Source organism: Carcharhinus amblyrhynchos, chromosome 9 (genome assembly GCF_965287045.1).
Source record: "Carcharhinus amblyrhynchos chromosome 9, sCarAmb.v2.hapA, whole genome shotgun sequence".
Classification (NCBI taxonomy): Eukaryota; Metazoa; Chordata; class Chondrichthyes; order Carcharhiniformes; family Carcharhinidae; genus Carcharhinus; species Carcharhinus amblyrhynchos.
Window position 1 is genome coordinate 92,849,236 of NC_137332.1, and position 12,554 is coordinate 92,861,789.

A 12,554-nucleotide genomic window follows, 5' to 3' on the forward strand; every position below is an offset into this window, starting at 1 on the left:
CGATTCGCCAACACTCTGGTCCCAGCACGATTCAGACCAACCCCATCCCGCCCGAACAAGTCCCACCTACCCCAATACTGGTGCCAATGCCCCATAAATTCGAACCCATTCCTCCCACACCAATCCCTGAGCCACCCATTCACTTCCTTTATCCTGTCAACCCTACGCCCGTCTGCACTCAGTTCAGGCAGTAGCCCAGAGACGACCGCCTTGTCGGTTCTACTTTTTAATTCCATTCCCAGCTTCTCATACTCCCTCCCCAGATCCTCAGTCCGCACTTTGCCTACGTCGCCGGCACCCACATGTACTACAACGACCGGGTTCTCACCCTCCCACTCCAGGTTCCTCTGCAGCCCAGCTGCGACATCCTGTACCCGAGCACCAGGCAGACAACACACCCTTCTGTGCACTTTGTCATTGTGACAAAGGACAGTGTCAATACTCTTCACCCCACTATCTCCAATCACTACTACGTTCCTTTTCCCCTTCTCTTTGCCTATGTCCTGCTGCATCACTGTACCGTGTGCAGTTTGCTCACCAACCTCACCTGCCTCGTCCTCTTCCAGACTGGAAGCAAGAACCTCAAACCTGTTATGCAGGTTAAGAGGCTGAGGCCTCCGCTCCTCACCCCCCTTCCTCCTCCCAGCAGCCCCCTTTTGTCCCTGACCCTTAGATTTAGCCAGTCTAGGGGCACCCTCTCTCCCCCTGATGAGCCTCAGTGTCTGTAGCTCAGAGGCCAGCTCATCCACCTTGAGCTGGAGCTCCTCCAGCAACCTGCACTTACTGCAGACATGGTCACTGGGAAGGACCCTGGGGTCCGCCAGTTCCCACATCATACAGAAACCACACATCACATGCCCCTCCATTATTCACTGTAATTTTTTATGGGGAAAAAATTTTTTTCCTTGTTTCTTGCTGTAGTAGTTTTGAAAAAAATTTTTTTCCTTGTTTTTTTTCAAACAAACTCACCTGGCCTTTTTCCTTCCAGCCCTTTTTGATATTAAGCCCTATTAACTCACTCTGCTTTCCACTCACTCCGCTGCCCGCTCAGACGCTGCCCGCTGTCTACACCAGGCCTCCTTTTAAACCTGGCGCTGATTTAAAGCAGGCTGGTCCACAAATGCCTTTTCACCACACCCTCAGAATTCTTAAAGCAGTAAATACAATAAATAAATGCTTTAAACAGTTCTACAAAGAGTAAAGTGCTTTAAACTTATTTTAAACAGGTTTTTAACAGGTAAAATCTTAGCTCTCTCTCTCTGCTCCAGCAAACAATGGAAGGCTACCATTTCACCACTCTTCATTGGACCCTCCAACTTCATCTTAGGTAATGGCATACTACTCTTCTCCCCTTGAATTCCACATATTATCACCTTTTCTGGCAATAATCCTTCCAAACTACATAACTCCTCACCTTTTACCATCAAAGATTGACTTCCTTCCGTATCTCTTCAAATTTTAACTTCTTTATGTACTCGTCCTAGTACACATGAGTTATCTTTACCCACACAAGTAAACTCTTTAAAGACGTCTGCCACCTTCTTATCAATCAATTCCTGACCAGGCTACACATTCTTTTGCACCTCTTTTGCTTCAACTGGGCTTTACCACTTTAACAAACCCCACTGACTTCTTCTGTTTTACTACATCAGTCTTCCCAGTTCTTTTCTTAAACAACCAACACTATGACTCTGCATGGCCTAATTTATTACAGTAAAAACATCTGAGGTTTTTTGTTTTTCTTCCACTCTCCTGTATTTTAACCTGAGGTAGACTGTCTTTATTATTCCCCACAAGATTTCCTTTAACTACCTGAGTATTTCTCTTTTCCTCAGTTTCTATCCCTCACAGGTTGAAACTGATGTTGGAAACCGAGCTTTGATTTCTGAACTAATTCATAATCATCTGCCATTTCTGCTGCAAACCTCACATTTTTAACCCTCTGCTCTTCCACATGAGATCTCACTACATTAAGAAGTGAATTTTTAAACCCTTCCAAAATTATCATTTTTCTAAGAGCTTCATACGTCTATTTTCAAAGCCCTTATCCACCGATCAAAGTTATTCTCTTTGATCCTTTCAAATTCTATGTATGTTTGACCAGTTCTTTCCTCGGATTTCTAAACAGTTGTAGGCTTCAGGCAGTAGTTCATATGCACCTAAGATGGTTTTTTTCACTTCATCATACTTACCAGATACCTTCTCTGATAGTGATGCAAACACCTCACTAGTTCTACCTACAAACTTTGTTTGAATCAGTAGTGCCCACATGGTCTGTAGTTATTTCATTTGTTTAGCCACTCTGAAGACAATGAGTGGTGAGCGTATTTATGGTTTCTTTTCAGGTATTGTATTCAGGTTTAAATAGGGAGTGCTACTTTCTCAAATGAAATGAAAAAAGACTTTCACAACCTTCCCATCAAACCTTGACAATGCTTGGACATACTTAAATAGATGCCCCACAAGCCTATGACTATGACACTGTTGCACTTTCTCACTGTCCTCATCACTACTCTCAAACTATACTTTTCCCTTTACCTCCGCCAGTTTAAACTGACATTCACTTTTTATTGCCAATTTCCGAAGTCCAAATTCTCTTTCTTTATCTTTTTCCCTTATCTGCAATTCAAGCAGTTTCATTTCTTGTGCTTTTTGTTCCTCCCTTTCTCTTTTTCTGCTGAAATTGCATTTCTTTCTTTGGCTCTCATTGTTCTCTCTCCTTTGTTTCAAATTCAAACTGTTTTAATTCTTTTCATGTTCAAGCAGTTTCATTTGTAATTGAGTTCTAGCCATTTCCAATGATACTGACTGTGTATCTGGCAATTTTAAATGCTGAGCTATCACCATAATTACTTCCCCTTTCCTTTTGCTGTCAGGCAATATCAACTGTAATGTTTTTGCTAACTCCAAAAGCTTTGTCTTAGTCATCTTTTGTAAACCACCTTGCATGAACTCTTCCACCCTCAAGGAACTTCTGAGCCATTATTCCACAAGGCACTCCCTCTTTAAACCTGAATATAATACTTGAAAAGAAACCATAAATATGCTCACCACTCATTGTCTTTGAGTTTAATAATCCCAAATCAATCAAGAAAGACCATTTTACTTCTGCAAGAGAGCCCTCAGTTGTTACGGTTCAGGTCAGAAACTTCAAAGTGTTTTATAAAGCCTGTCTGGATCATAAGTTTTGCATCTTGAATTTGGCTAGAATAAGCATGATATGTTTCACTTCAGGTATGATTCAAATGACCCACTGGGAGTTTTTATCAAACCAAGTTTATTTAAGAATATAGTTAACATGTATGGAAAGAAAATTAGCAATAACATTCTATCAATTACAAACAAAAACAAAACAACCACAATAATGCATAACCCTTAACAAATGTATCGAAGATGTTCCAATCAATCCAATCCCATAAATAAACTCCTTTAAATGAGTTCAGCACAGCAAAGTCTAATGCCCATGTGATACTGGAATTGAGTCCTTTGGTTGAAGAATTGAAAACTCTGTCTTGTAAGTTCTAGTAGTCCTCTTGACACACCCAGCACAGTTTGAAGTCAGAATCCCATGTTGACTCTGATCAAGCCACTAACAGCAAATTTTCTACTCCAGGAAGGCTTTCAGCTAACCCACAGAATTTCCAAAAAGACAGGGAGAGACACTTCTTTTCAGCTTGCTATCCCTTCTAAAACTAAAACTGGCAGCTCAGATCTGAAAATGAAAAAGCTCCTGTCACCTGACCTGCCAACCAGTTTTCTTCCTAACAATGCAGTCATAAAAGATCCCAAAATAAAAATGAACAACCCCCATTTAAATGGCAATAAAAGGACTCTGGGAGACAACCTGGTGCCACAATGACATCAGCTAAGGCTGTGAACTGCAAAGAGCATAATTTAAAAAGAAATCTTTTCAAGGAACACTAACATTACCTTGCAGCGAGATGCCAGTGAAACAGGACATGGAGCAATCCTCATGCAGCAAGGACAAGTGTTTGTATCCAGAGCATTAACATAAACTTTTCAACGCTATGCACAGATTGAGAAGGAGTGTCCAGATATTGTCCTTGTTTGGGAGCATTTCAACCAGTACCTGTTTGGGAGAGAGAAAGTGATGGTAAAGTCTGACCATAATTCACTTCACAGCCTCTTTCTCGTTTCTATCTGCTCCAAAACATTTACAGAGGATGTTAATTCAGGGATATCACTTGGAAATGAAGAATTCAACATTTTAAAGATTATGGGTGAGATTCTCTGGCCTCGCTCTGACATGTTTCTTGGCAGTGGAAGGTGACCCAGCCGTGGGATATCAATGCCATTTCCCAGCGAATTCACCCTATGCTGCCTGGAAACCCATGGCAGCTTTGCACCATTAGGGAGACTGGAACATCCCATCTGTGAACAACCGGAAGATCTCACCCTGTATCTGCAATGTGTGTGCAGGGACAGACAAAATTGGAACAGACTAGAATGAACAGAGTTATTTTCATCAAGCGTGATAATTTTTATAGTGGACCATTTATGTGGAGTGACTTGTAAACAAAAAGGAAAATGTTTGGATAAATCCCTTTCTACACTGTGGATCCCATATAGAATTATAGAATCCCTACAGTGCAGAAGGAGGCCATTTAGCCCATCAAGTCTGGACCAACACCAATCCCACCCCGGACCTATCCCTGCTTAGCTACCCCAGCACATCCCAGGACACCAAGGGTTAATTTACCATGTCCAATGAACCTAACCTGCACATCTTTGGACTGTGGGAGGAAATCGTACCTGGAGGAAACGTATGCAAACACGAGGAGAATGTGCAAACTCCACACAGACAGTGATCCAAGCCAGGAATCAAACCCCTGTCCCTGGAGCTGTGAGGCAGCAGTGGTAACCATTGTGACACCATGCTGCCCATGTGATCTTTCATGTTGTCATATGTAAATAAAGGTTTGAGGCAATAACCATTGTACACACCATCTGGAACAACGTTTAAAATTCAAATTGGGGTAATGTAAGAGTCCTGAAGCTTGGGAAACGGACCAGTGAAACGGAGGTGACTTTGAGCAGCGGATCAGGTGGAGACATTGTCCAATATAAATAAAACCTCACTTATTGCAGCTGCTGTCTCAATTTGACAGTAGAATCCATGGGTGAGTCACTCTCGATGGGAAAACTGCAACAAACAATCAAACAGATGAAAAACAGCTAAGCCTGCGGCCCCAATCGTATTCCAACTGAGGGCTTCAAAGCTGGTGGACTTCTGCTCACATCAAGACCCACATAAACTCATCCCTATGGATTTGGGAGGACAAAGAACTCCCCCCGTCTTCAGGAGTGTGACAGTTGTAACTATCTTCAAGAGAGATAAATCATGCTGTGGAAACTATTGAGGTTTTCCCTCTTGTCCACAGCAGGGAAAATCCTGACACACTTTCTCCTGAATCACCTACTTCCTGTGGCTAAGAAAATCCTCCCAGAGGTACAGTGACATCCATTCCTAGTATCTTTCCTTGTCTCAGTGTTAATTTTTCTCTGATCACGTCTCTATGAAACACTTTGGGATTTTGACTATATTAAAGCACTCTATAAATACAAGTTGTTGTCCTCTCACATTCCCTCCAATCCTCAAGGAACTGATCTGGAGTACAGACGCTGGACATAGAGTGGCCTCTAATGCTCTGCCTCAGCAGCCGATCAGCATGTGTAGACACAGACAGTTAATGTCGCGAGAGAACAGAGACCGTCACAGCCGAGTCACATCCTGACCTCCCCCTGACTTCCCAGCTGGTTTCACTGGTGAGGAACGGGATTCCTGGCTGATTTTCCCCCTCCATAGGCTAGAGATGCTGAGGCTAATTGAAATCCCTCCATTACTACTCCAGGAATGGCTCCTCCCCTGGGTGCTTGTGCTGATAGATCAGAAGCTGAAACCTTTCTAACCACTGAGTATCTGATTGCATTCTTGGCCTCATTATGAGTCAGTAAGTGATGTGTACTTTGTTCTTATGATACAAGTCCTTCAACTTATTTGTTGTATGAGGCATAAATCACACAAAAGGGATTGATTAACACATTTTAAATTCATTTATTCAGAGTTAACTACATGAGAACATTCTTAGATAATTGTATAGTTGGAGACATTCGGAGCTGCGTTGTCTACTCTGCTTACGGCAAAAATGAAACTAAACCTAGGACACATAATACATATATCATTTCCTTCTAGTGATGTTATGGATATGTATTCATCCTCTTAAATGCATACAATAACATCCCCCATCTCTTTTAATGATACTTTACCCTCCTTCTAAAGATGGATATCTGCAATATATTTTAATGTTTAGTTACCATTACATAATTGCACGGAACTGATGGTTCTATGAATCTCTAAAGAGTAAAGGTTTTACACCCAGATTTTGTGATGATAACCTTGTCTGGAAATCTCTTTAGTTTCTCACAGTAATCTCTAAGACTGTCATTCTTGAAAGTTCATGGTTATATTTGGGATCATGTCCTAGATGCAATAGTACTGCATGGTGGTTGAGGAGATGGAATGGATTTGATTTGTCGTCAGTCGGGCCTCACCATTTCACTTTAACTTCATAGGATTTTGGTTCCGAACAAATCCTTGTCACTTGGCTGGTTGCCGTGTACCCTCTGTGGGATCTCGCATTGAAACTTGTGTTCCCAAGTGTAATTCACATCTGCATTTCTGTTATGTACATTGACCATCATTTGCAGTTTTAAAAGTTGCTATCTAGTCTCTCAGAGAGTAGAGTGACTAAGGGTAGTTAAATTGGTGCTCACTGGTCTTCCAATTTTGAGCTCTGCTGTTGATGGAATAGTAGCACTTGAAGTTGTCACTCTCTGGTGTAACAGCATAGTGTGTAGATCTTGTTCGCTATGTATACATTTCAGAATTAGGGATTTCACTGTGTGTGAATTTTTTGTTCAGCTGGGCAATCTCAGGTAATGAGGGCACTAGTACTGTGACTGATATTTTACTTCTCACACATTTCCTGAAATGACTCTTAATAAATTACTGACCTTTATCCAAAAATATCTCTCTCGTCATGTCAGATTAACTCAAAATAGCACTTTGAGTACATGCAACATACTGTGTAATTGTCAAAGAGGTACTAGGATAAGTAGTCAACTAGTAGTGGAATTCTGCACCTGTAAATCTCAGACTTAACTCTTCTAATGTGGGCACTTTGTGAGGATAATGTTTCATAGCTGTGTTTAAACATCATGGATTAAGGCAGTACTCTCAATGATCCAGTTTTTTTGTGACATATGTTTCAGTATATGTGCTCGTGTACTTTTCCTTTTCATTCCATCATTTTTAGTATATCCAGTTTGATCTTCAATTTGTCTTGGATACGGATGCTGCACTTACATAGTGGATCAATTGATGGCTTGCATTCTCCTGCAACTATGATGTTGTGACATCCTGGAAACTGTATCACTTTTGTTGAAACATTTTATATATTTGGATGTTAGATCATTACATGAGATGATATGGGTAATTGCTGAGGTCGTAATGCTTTGTGACATCTGACTGATTCCTTGGATTGTTACCCATGTGTGATCATGACATGCTGATAGACCTGCAATTGCTGGGCCATTAGTTTCTATGACATAGAATATCTGTGATATCTAGCAGGATTGATTGTACTTGCATTTCAGTATTATGAACCCTACATATGGGATTAGGGAACCATTATATGCTGAAAGTTTCTGATTGGTAGTTTTCACCATGGCCTTCCATATGTGTGAGTACAGACCTTTTAAAATTTGCAGGGCTTGTATGTTGGCACTTGCCTCTTCCCTATCTTTATCAATAATGAAGTTACTAACTTTCTTTGGATATATGATTTGAATCTTGGCAAACACTTATGGTGGTGTGGTGATATCTACATTGACAGCACAAAGCATGTGCTCTCAGCACTTTGTTTAATCACACATTTCACTAACATTATCTGGTTTGTCAACCACCTCATGTGCAAGTTTCTGATGGGATAGCAGATGATCATTCTTACTGCTTGAAAGGTACCATTTGTGTATGGTCTGATCAATACATAACTCCATCAGCTTTTGCTCTAGTGCACTGCTGCTGCCAATGGCCCTTTCTGCCACATGTCTTGCAGAACTGATGAAATGCTGAGAATTTCCTTGGTGCATCTAATTGTCCACATCTTCCACATGTGCTGCCAGATTTGCGTGTTTCAGTAAGTGTGTGACAATCGGGATTGTATGCACAGCTTGTAAGTTTTGTCACGTCTAACAATTGCTTCATTCTTACACCATTCTTGAGTTGCTCCTCAGTGCTGTATGTTTCAGGTTTGTCTAACAGATCTTTCTGAAAACCTTCCATGGGAATGGGTGTAATCATCAACTTAACAATACAGTCTGCCAGCTCTGCATCTAAAAAATCACAATGAGTAGCCTTTTCTCTGCATCTGCTGACAAAGAGGTGTATGTTTTCTTTATGCTGTTGGTGAAATGACATGAAGTCTAATCAATGAATACAGGAATTTAACTTGATTCAATGCAGTCCATATTATTTGGTGATCTCCTCGTCTATTAATCCTGACATGATCAGCCTGGGTAGAGCTTCAATCCCAATTGCTAAGCAAATCTTTATAGTTTGCTTGTCTGGTTCAGACACACCTGAATGAAGAAGCCATAGCTCTGTACTTTGTTTAAAGATTTTCATTGTGGATGGCAGGTCAGCTGCATCCTAATTCAAACTGGGGAATTTTGTAGACACAATATTCCTGTAGCATTCTTTATGCTGCAGTACCTGGGATGAGTGTCATTGTAGCTATTTAAGTGAGTTAAGTTGGGAACATGGAGCAATGACATCATTGCTTTCTTTCCAATTTATTGCTCAGCAACTCCCAGTGGCACTCATTATAATCACAACGTTCTCTGGCTGATATTTATGAGGTTTTGTTGCTTTGACTCTCCCTTGCTCGTTACTGATCAAGTCTACACCCAGGTCACTTACCTTTACTGACAGAGCTAACTCAGTGCTGTGCCTCTCGACACACTGTCCCATTCATGGAACTAACAAGCTGTGCATCTCAGTCCAACCACAAGAAATCTGTCTGTTTCCCAGTTTTTATCTAGTCACTTGCTCGACAATATGACTCGCGAGATTTTCACAGTCACCATGTTGTGTTTTCCACTCACTGATGTTGCAGCTTTGTAGCAGACTGAGCACAATATCAATGGTTTTCTCATGTGTGTAGCACAAATTATCAGTGTTCACCATCTTGTACTTGTACTTGATCTTTCTCTATTCTTGTCCTCGTGTGTGCCTTTATTGAAATGTCTTTTAGCCACCACTAACATGACACAGAAGGAATCACTGCTATGCACTATGTTGTGCTCATTTACTGTATACGTCCTTGAGTCCATTTCTGTACCAGACATAAGATACCATTCACGTATATGGGATTCGTTAACACATTGTAGGTTCATTCATTAAGCATCAGGCTTAAGACAACAGTTTTACACAGTTATATATCTTGGGAGACATTAGGAGCTGTGTTTCTTGCAGCAAAAGTGAAACTAAAACTGGAACACACAATACAGCAATTATTTCCTTTCTAATGATGTATAGGGACACATCATCATCCTTTGAAGGCACTCTACAAACTGGTTTCAAATGCGGAATCGAAAGGATGCTGGATTCATAGAAGAATTTCCATTTGTATTGATGCTATCTTTTGGTGACAAATGGCAATCTGGCCAAAGGTTAAATTCACCTTGAAATGATTGGACTGATAGGAGAGGTTAGAGACAGACAGCTCCCTGTGTGAGCACTGGAGAGTAAACACCACAGACAACTCTCAGTGTAAGGGAAGGCAGCTCCACATCCTTGTCAACGTTTGGCAAGAGAGGAGGAATAGGTAAAACAATCCTAGCTTATATTACATGGATGGGTTTGTCTCCCATCTGGGTTCACTGATGTTCCAGGACTTCCAACAACTGTGTGGAGACTTTATTACAGAACTCAGATAGATAGCATTTTTCCCATGTGAGTGCACTGATGGACTCTGACCGTGAAGAACTTGTCATACACCTCGTATTGGAATGGTTTATCACCAGTATGGATCCATGGTACTTCAGGAGCTCAGAGAAGTGTGTGAATTACTCATCACAAACATTACAGTGAAGGGTTTCCACCCTTTATGAATCATCTGATGTCGCAGAAGGGTCAAAGCTATCAGGAAAGCTTCATCACAAACCTCACAGTTGAAGGGTTACTCCTTTACGTGAATATGGTGGTGTACATGGTTGATCCTGCGAAGGCTTTCTCACCACACACCTCACAATAGAATAGTTTCTCTCCTGTATAGCTAGAATAGTTTCTCTCCCGCCGAGGGATGAAAAGTTTCTATAGCTGTTTAGATGCATCAGTCTCTACGGAGATTTTTTAACTGTAGAATGATTTGCTACACGGCTTACATGAATGGATTCTCCCCAGTGTGCATGCATTGGTATATATGGAAGTTCCAGGATTTGAGAATGATTTGTCACGTATCTTGCACATGAACAGTTTCCACTGTGTGAATGCGTTGTTGTTCAGAGGGATGATGAGTTCAAGAATTATTTGTTGCACACCCAATACGTGACTGGTTTCTCCCAGTATGTTTGTGTTGGTGCATTAGGAATTGTGATGAATTTGAGAATGATTTGTTGCATAACGCACATGGGAATGGTTTTTCATCTATGTGAATGCGTTGATGTACACGGAGATTTGAGGACTGTGAGAATGATTTGTTGCACACCTCACATGTGAATGGTTTCTCCCCTGTGTGAATGCGTCGGTGTACACGGAGAGTTGTTAACTGCGAGAATGATTTGTCACACTCCTCACACCCAAATGGTTTCTCCCCACTATGAATGCGTTGGTGTTTACGGAGAGTTGAGGAGTCAGAGAATGGTTTGTTGCACACTTCACATACGAATGGTTTCTCACCAGTGTGAACGCGTTGGTGTACACGCAGGGCTGATGAACATGAGAAAGATTTGTCACACACCTCACACACAAATGGTTTCTCCCCAGTGTGAATCCTCTGGTGACTCAAGAGTTGGGAGTCTTGGGTGAAGGTCATCTCACAAATCTTACATCTGAAGGGTTTCACACCAGTGTGGATCCTCTGGTGTATCAGGAGGCTCGTGGATGTCGCAAAACATTTATTACAAACATCACACTTGAATCGTTTTGCATCCATATTGCAGCCCTTGTGTTAACAGTTGGACAATGATTGTATCTTGCATTCAGAGATGTAACAAACATGTGCAGATGTGCTCAGACAGCACATACTTAGAAAGCCTTGCACCTACAGGAATGAGTCAATGACTGAAGTTCTCACCACACTTAGAGTTCACGTACACTTCTGACTAGACTCACCCTGACTGATCACCCACAGCCAAACCATGGGAAAGGTTGCTTCCGATGGAAAGGTCCAAACCACTGACCAGTTTCAGATCTGTGGATACGTCAAAGCTCTCCTGACCAATTTCCACATGATGGTTTTGCTGAGCAATGCTGTGAAGGGACTGGAAGTCTTCCCACAGCTGTGCAGCTGTTTCTTGTGTGATGGCCAGGATCTATCCGTGGTGTCACTTTTGTGTAGTACAGTACAATCCTTCTGTAAAACAGGAAAAAGAAACATGATTTCTTCCAACTCCCTCTCCTCCTTTGCTGAAGGGTCTGACTCCTCATAGACTGGCACTCACAGTGGAGCAATCTGCTACTCCCCTGGGAGATCAGATGCAGTCCTTTCTTTTTCCTCACTTGACTGCCACACATCCTCTGTTTTCAGGAGCAGACAACGGGACTATTTTCTTTCCTCCAACCAGACCCCCATCTTTCCTGGCACCGTGAGGGAAATGGAGAAGATGGTCAAGCAGAGTGTAAAACAGGCCATCAATTCACTATGAACTCCAGTCATACTGGTGAACACCAATTTGATATTCAGGGTATGTGTTTAATATAAAAAAACTCAGGAGGAATGTTAATTCAATGGAGATTTTGAAATTTCTCCCCCGATTTCCAGAATTATTTTTAAAAAACCCAATGGGCGGGAAATGCTAAGAAGCTCAGAGAAATATTGCTTCAGTGTAGCTGATTGAAGGGTTCTGGTTTATCCTGGGAAATTAGATACACTGCACTCACTCAGGCTGCACATCACAAATTCAGCTATCAGACTCAACACTGGGCAAAACTGTCAAATCCAAGCCCAGGCTTTTGGGAAAGTCGAGGCCTTCACGTAAAATATTTAAAGAAGACATTAAAAGACATTTCAATAAATGTGTCTCTGTCCCTCCCAGATAATTACACCTCACCTTCTCATATTCAGTAATGACCCATCAACAAAACTCAGCCTGTAAATCAGAAGGGAAATGCTTCCAATAAACACACTCAATATCCAACACACAGCTCCAATCAAACAGCTCAGCGCTCTGATTGACGGTTATCGCAGCCAATCAGAGCTAGCTATGGGGAATGTGACCAGCGGACGTGCCATCAATAGATATGTCAATCA

General features: G+C 41.6%; 2 protein-coding genes across 4 annotated transcripts in view; both read right to left on the minus strand.

Moving 5' to 3' along the window:
• The window catches only part of LOC145348010 (uncharacterized), a 35,739-nt gene extending 25,138 nt beyond the window's left edge, over positions 1-10,601 (minus strand). For 2 of the 3 annotated variants that reach the window (XM_080196107.1, XM_080196104.1), the window contains exons 1-3: positions 8,294-10,601; positions 5,101-5,164; positions 3,931-4,090 (exon numbers count right to left, since the gene is read on the minus strand). The gene's annotated coding sequence lies outside the window, so the exon portion shown is untranslated. The remainder of the gene's footprint in view (positions 1-3,930; positions 4,091-5,100; positions 5,165-8,293) is intronic. The other variant, XM_080196106.1, reaches the window with a different exon arrangement.
• The window catches only part of LOC145348047 (uncharacterized), a 133,130-nt gene extending 120,683 nt beyond the window's left edge, over positions 1-12,447 (minus strand). The window contains exon 1 of the mRNA XM_080196170.1: positions 12,355-12,447. The gene's annotated coding sequence lies outside the window, so the exon portion shown is untranslated. The remainder of the gene's footprint in view (positions 1-12,354) is intronic.
• Between the last annotated feature and the right edge of the window lie 107 nt (positions 12,448-12,554).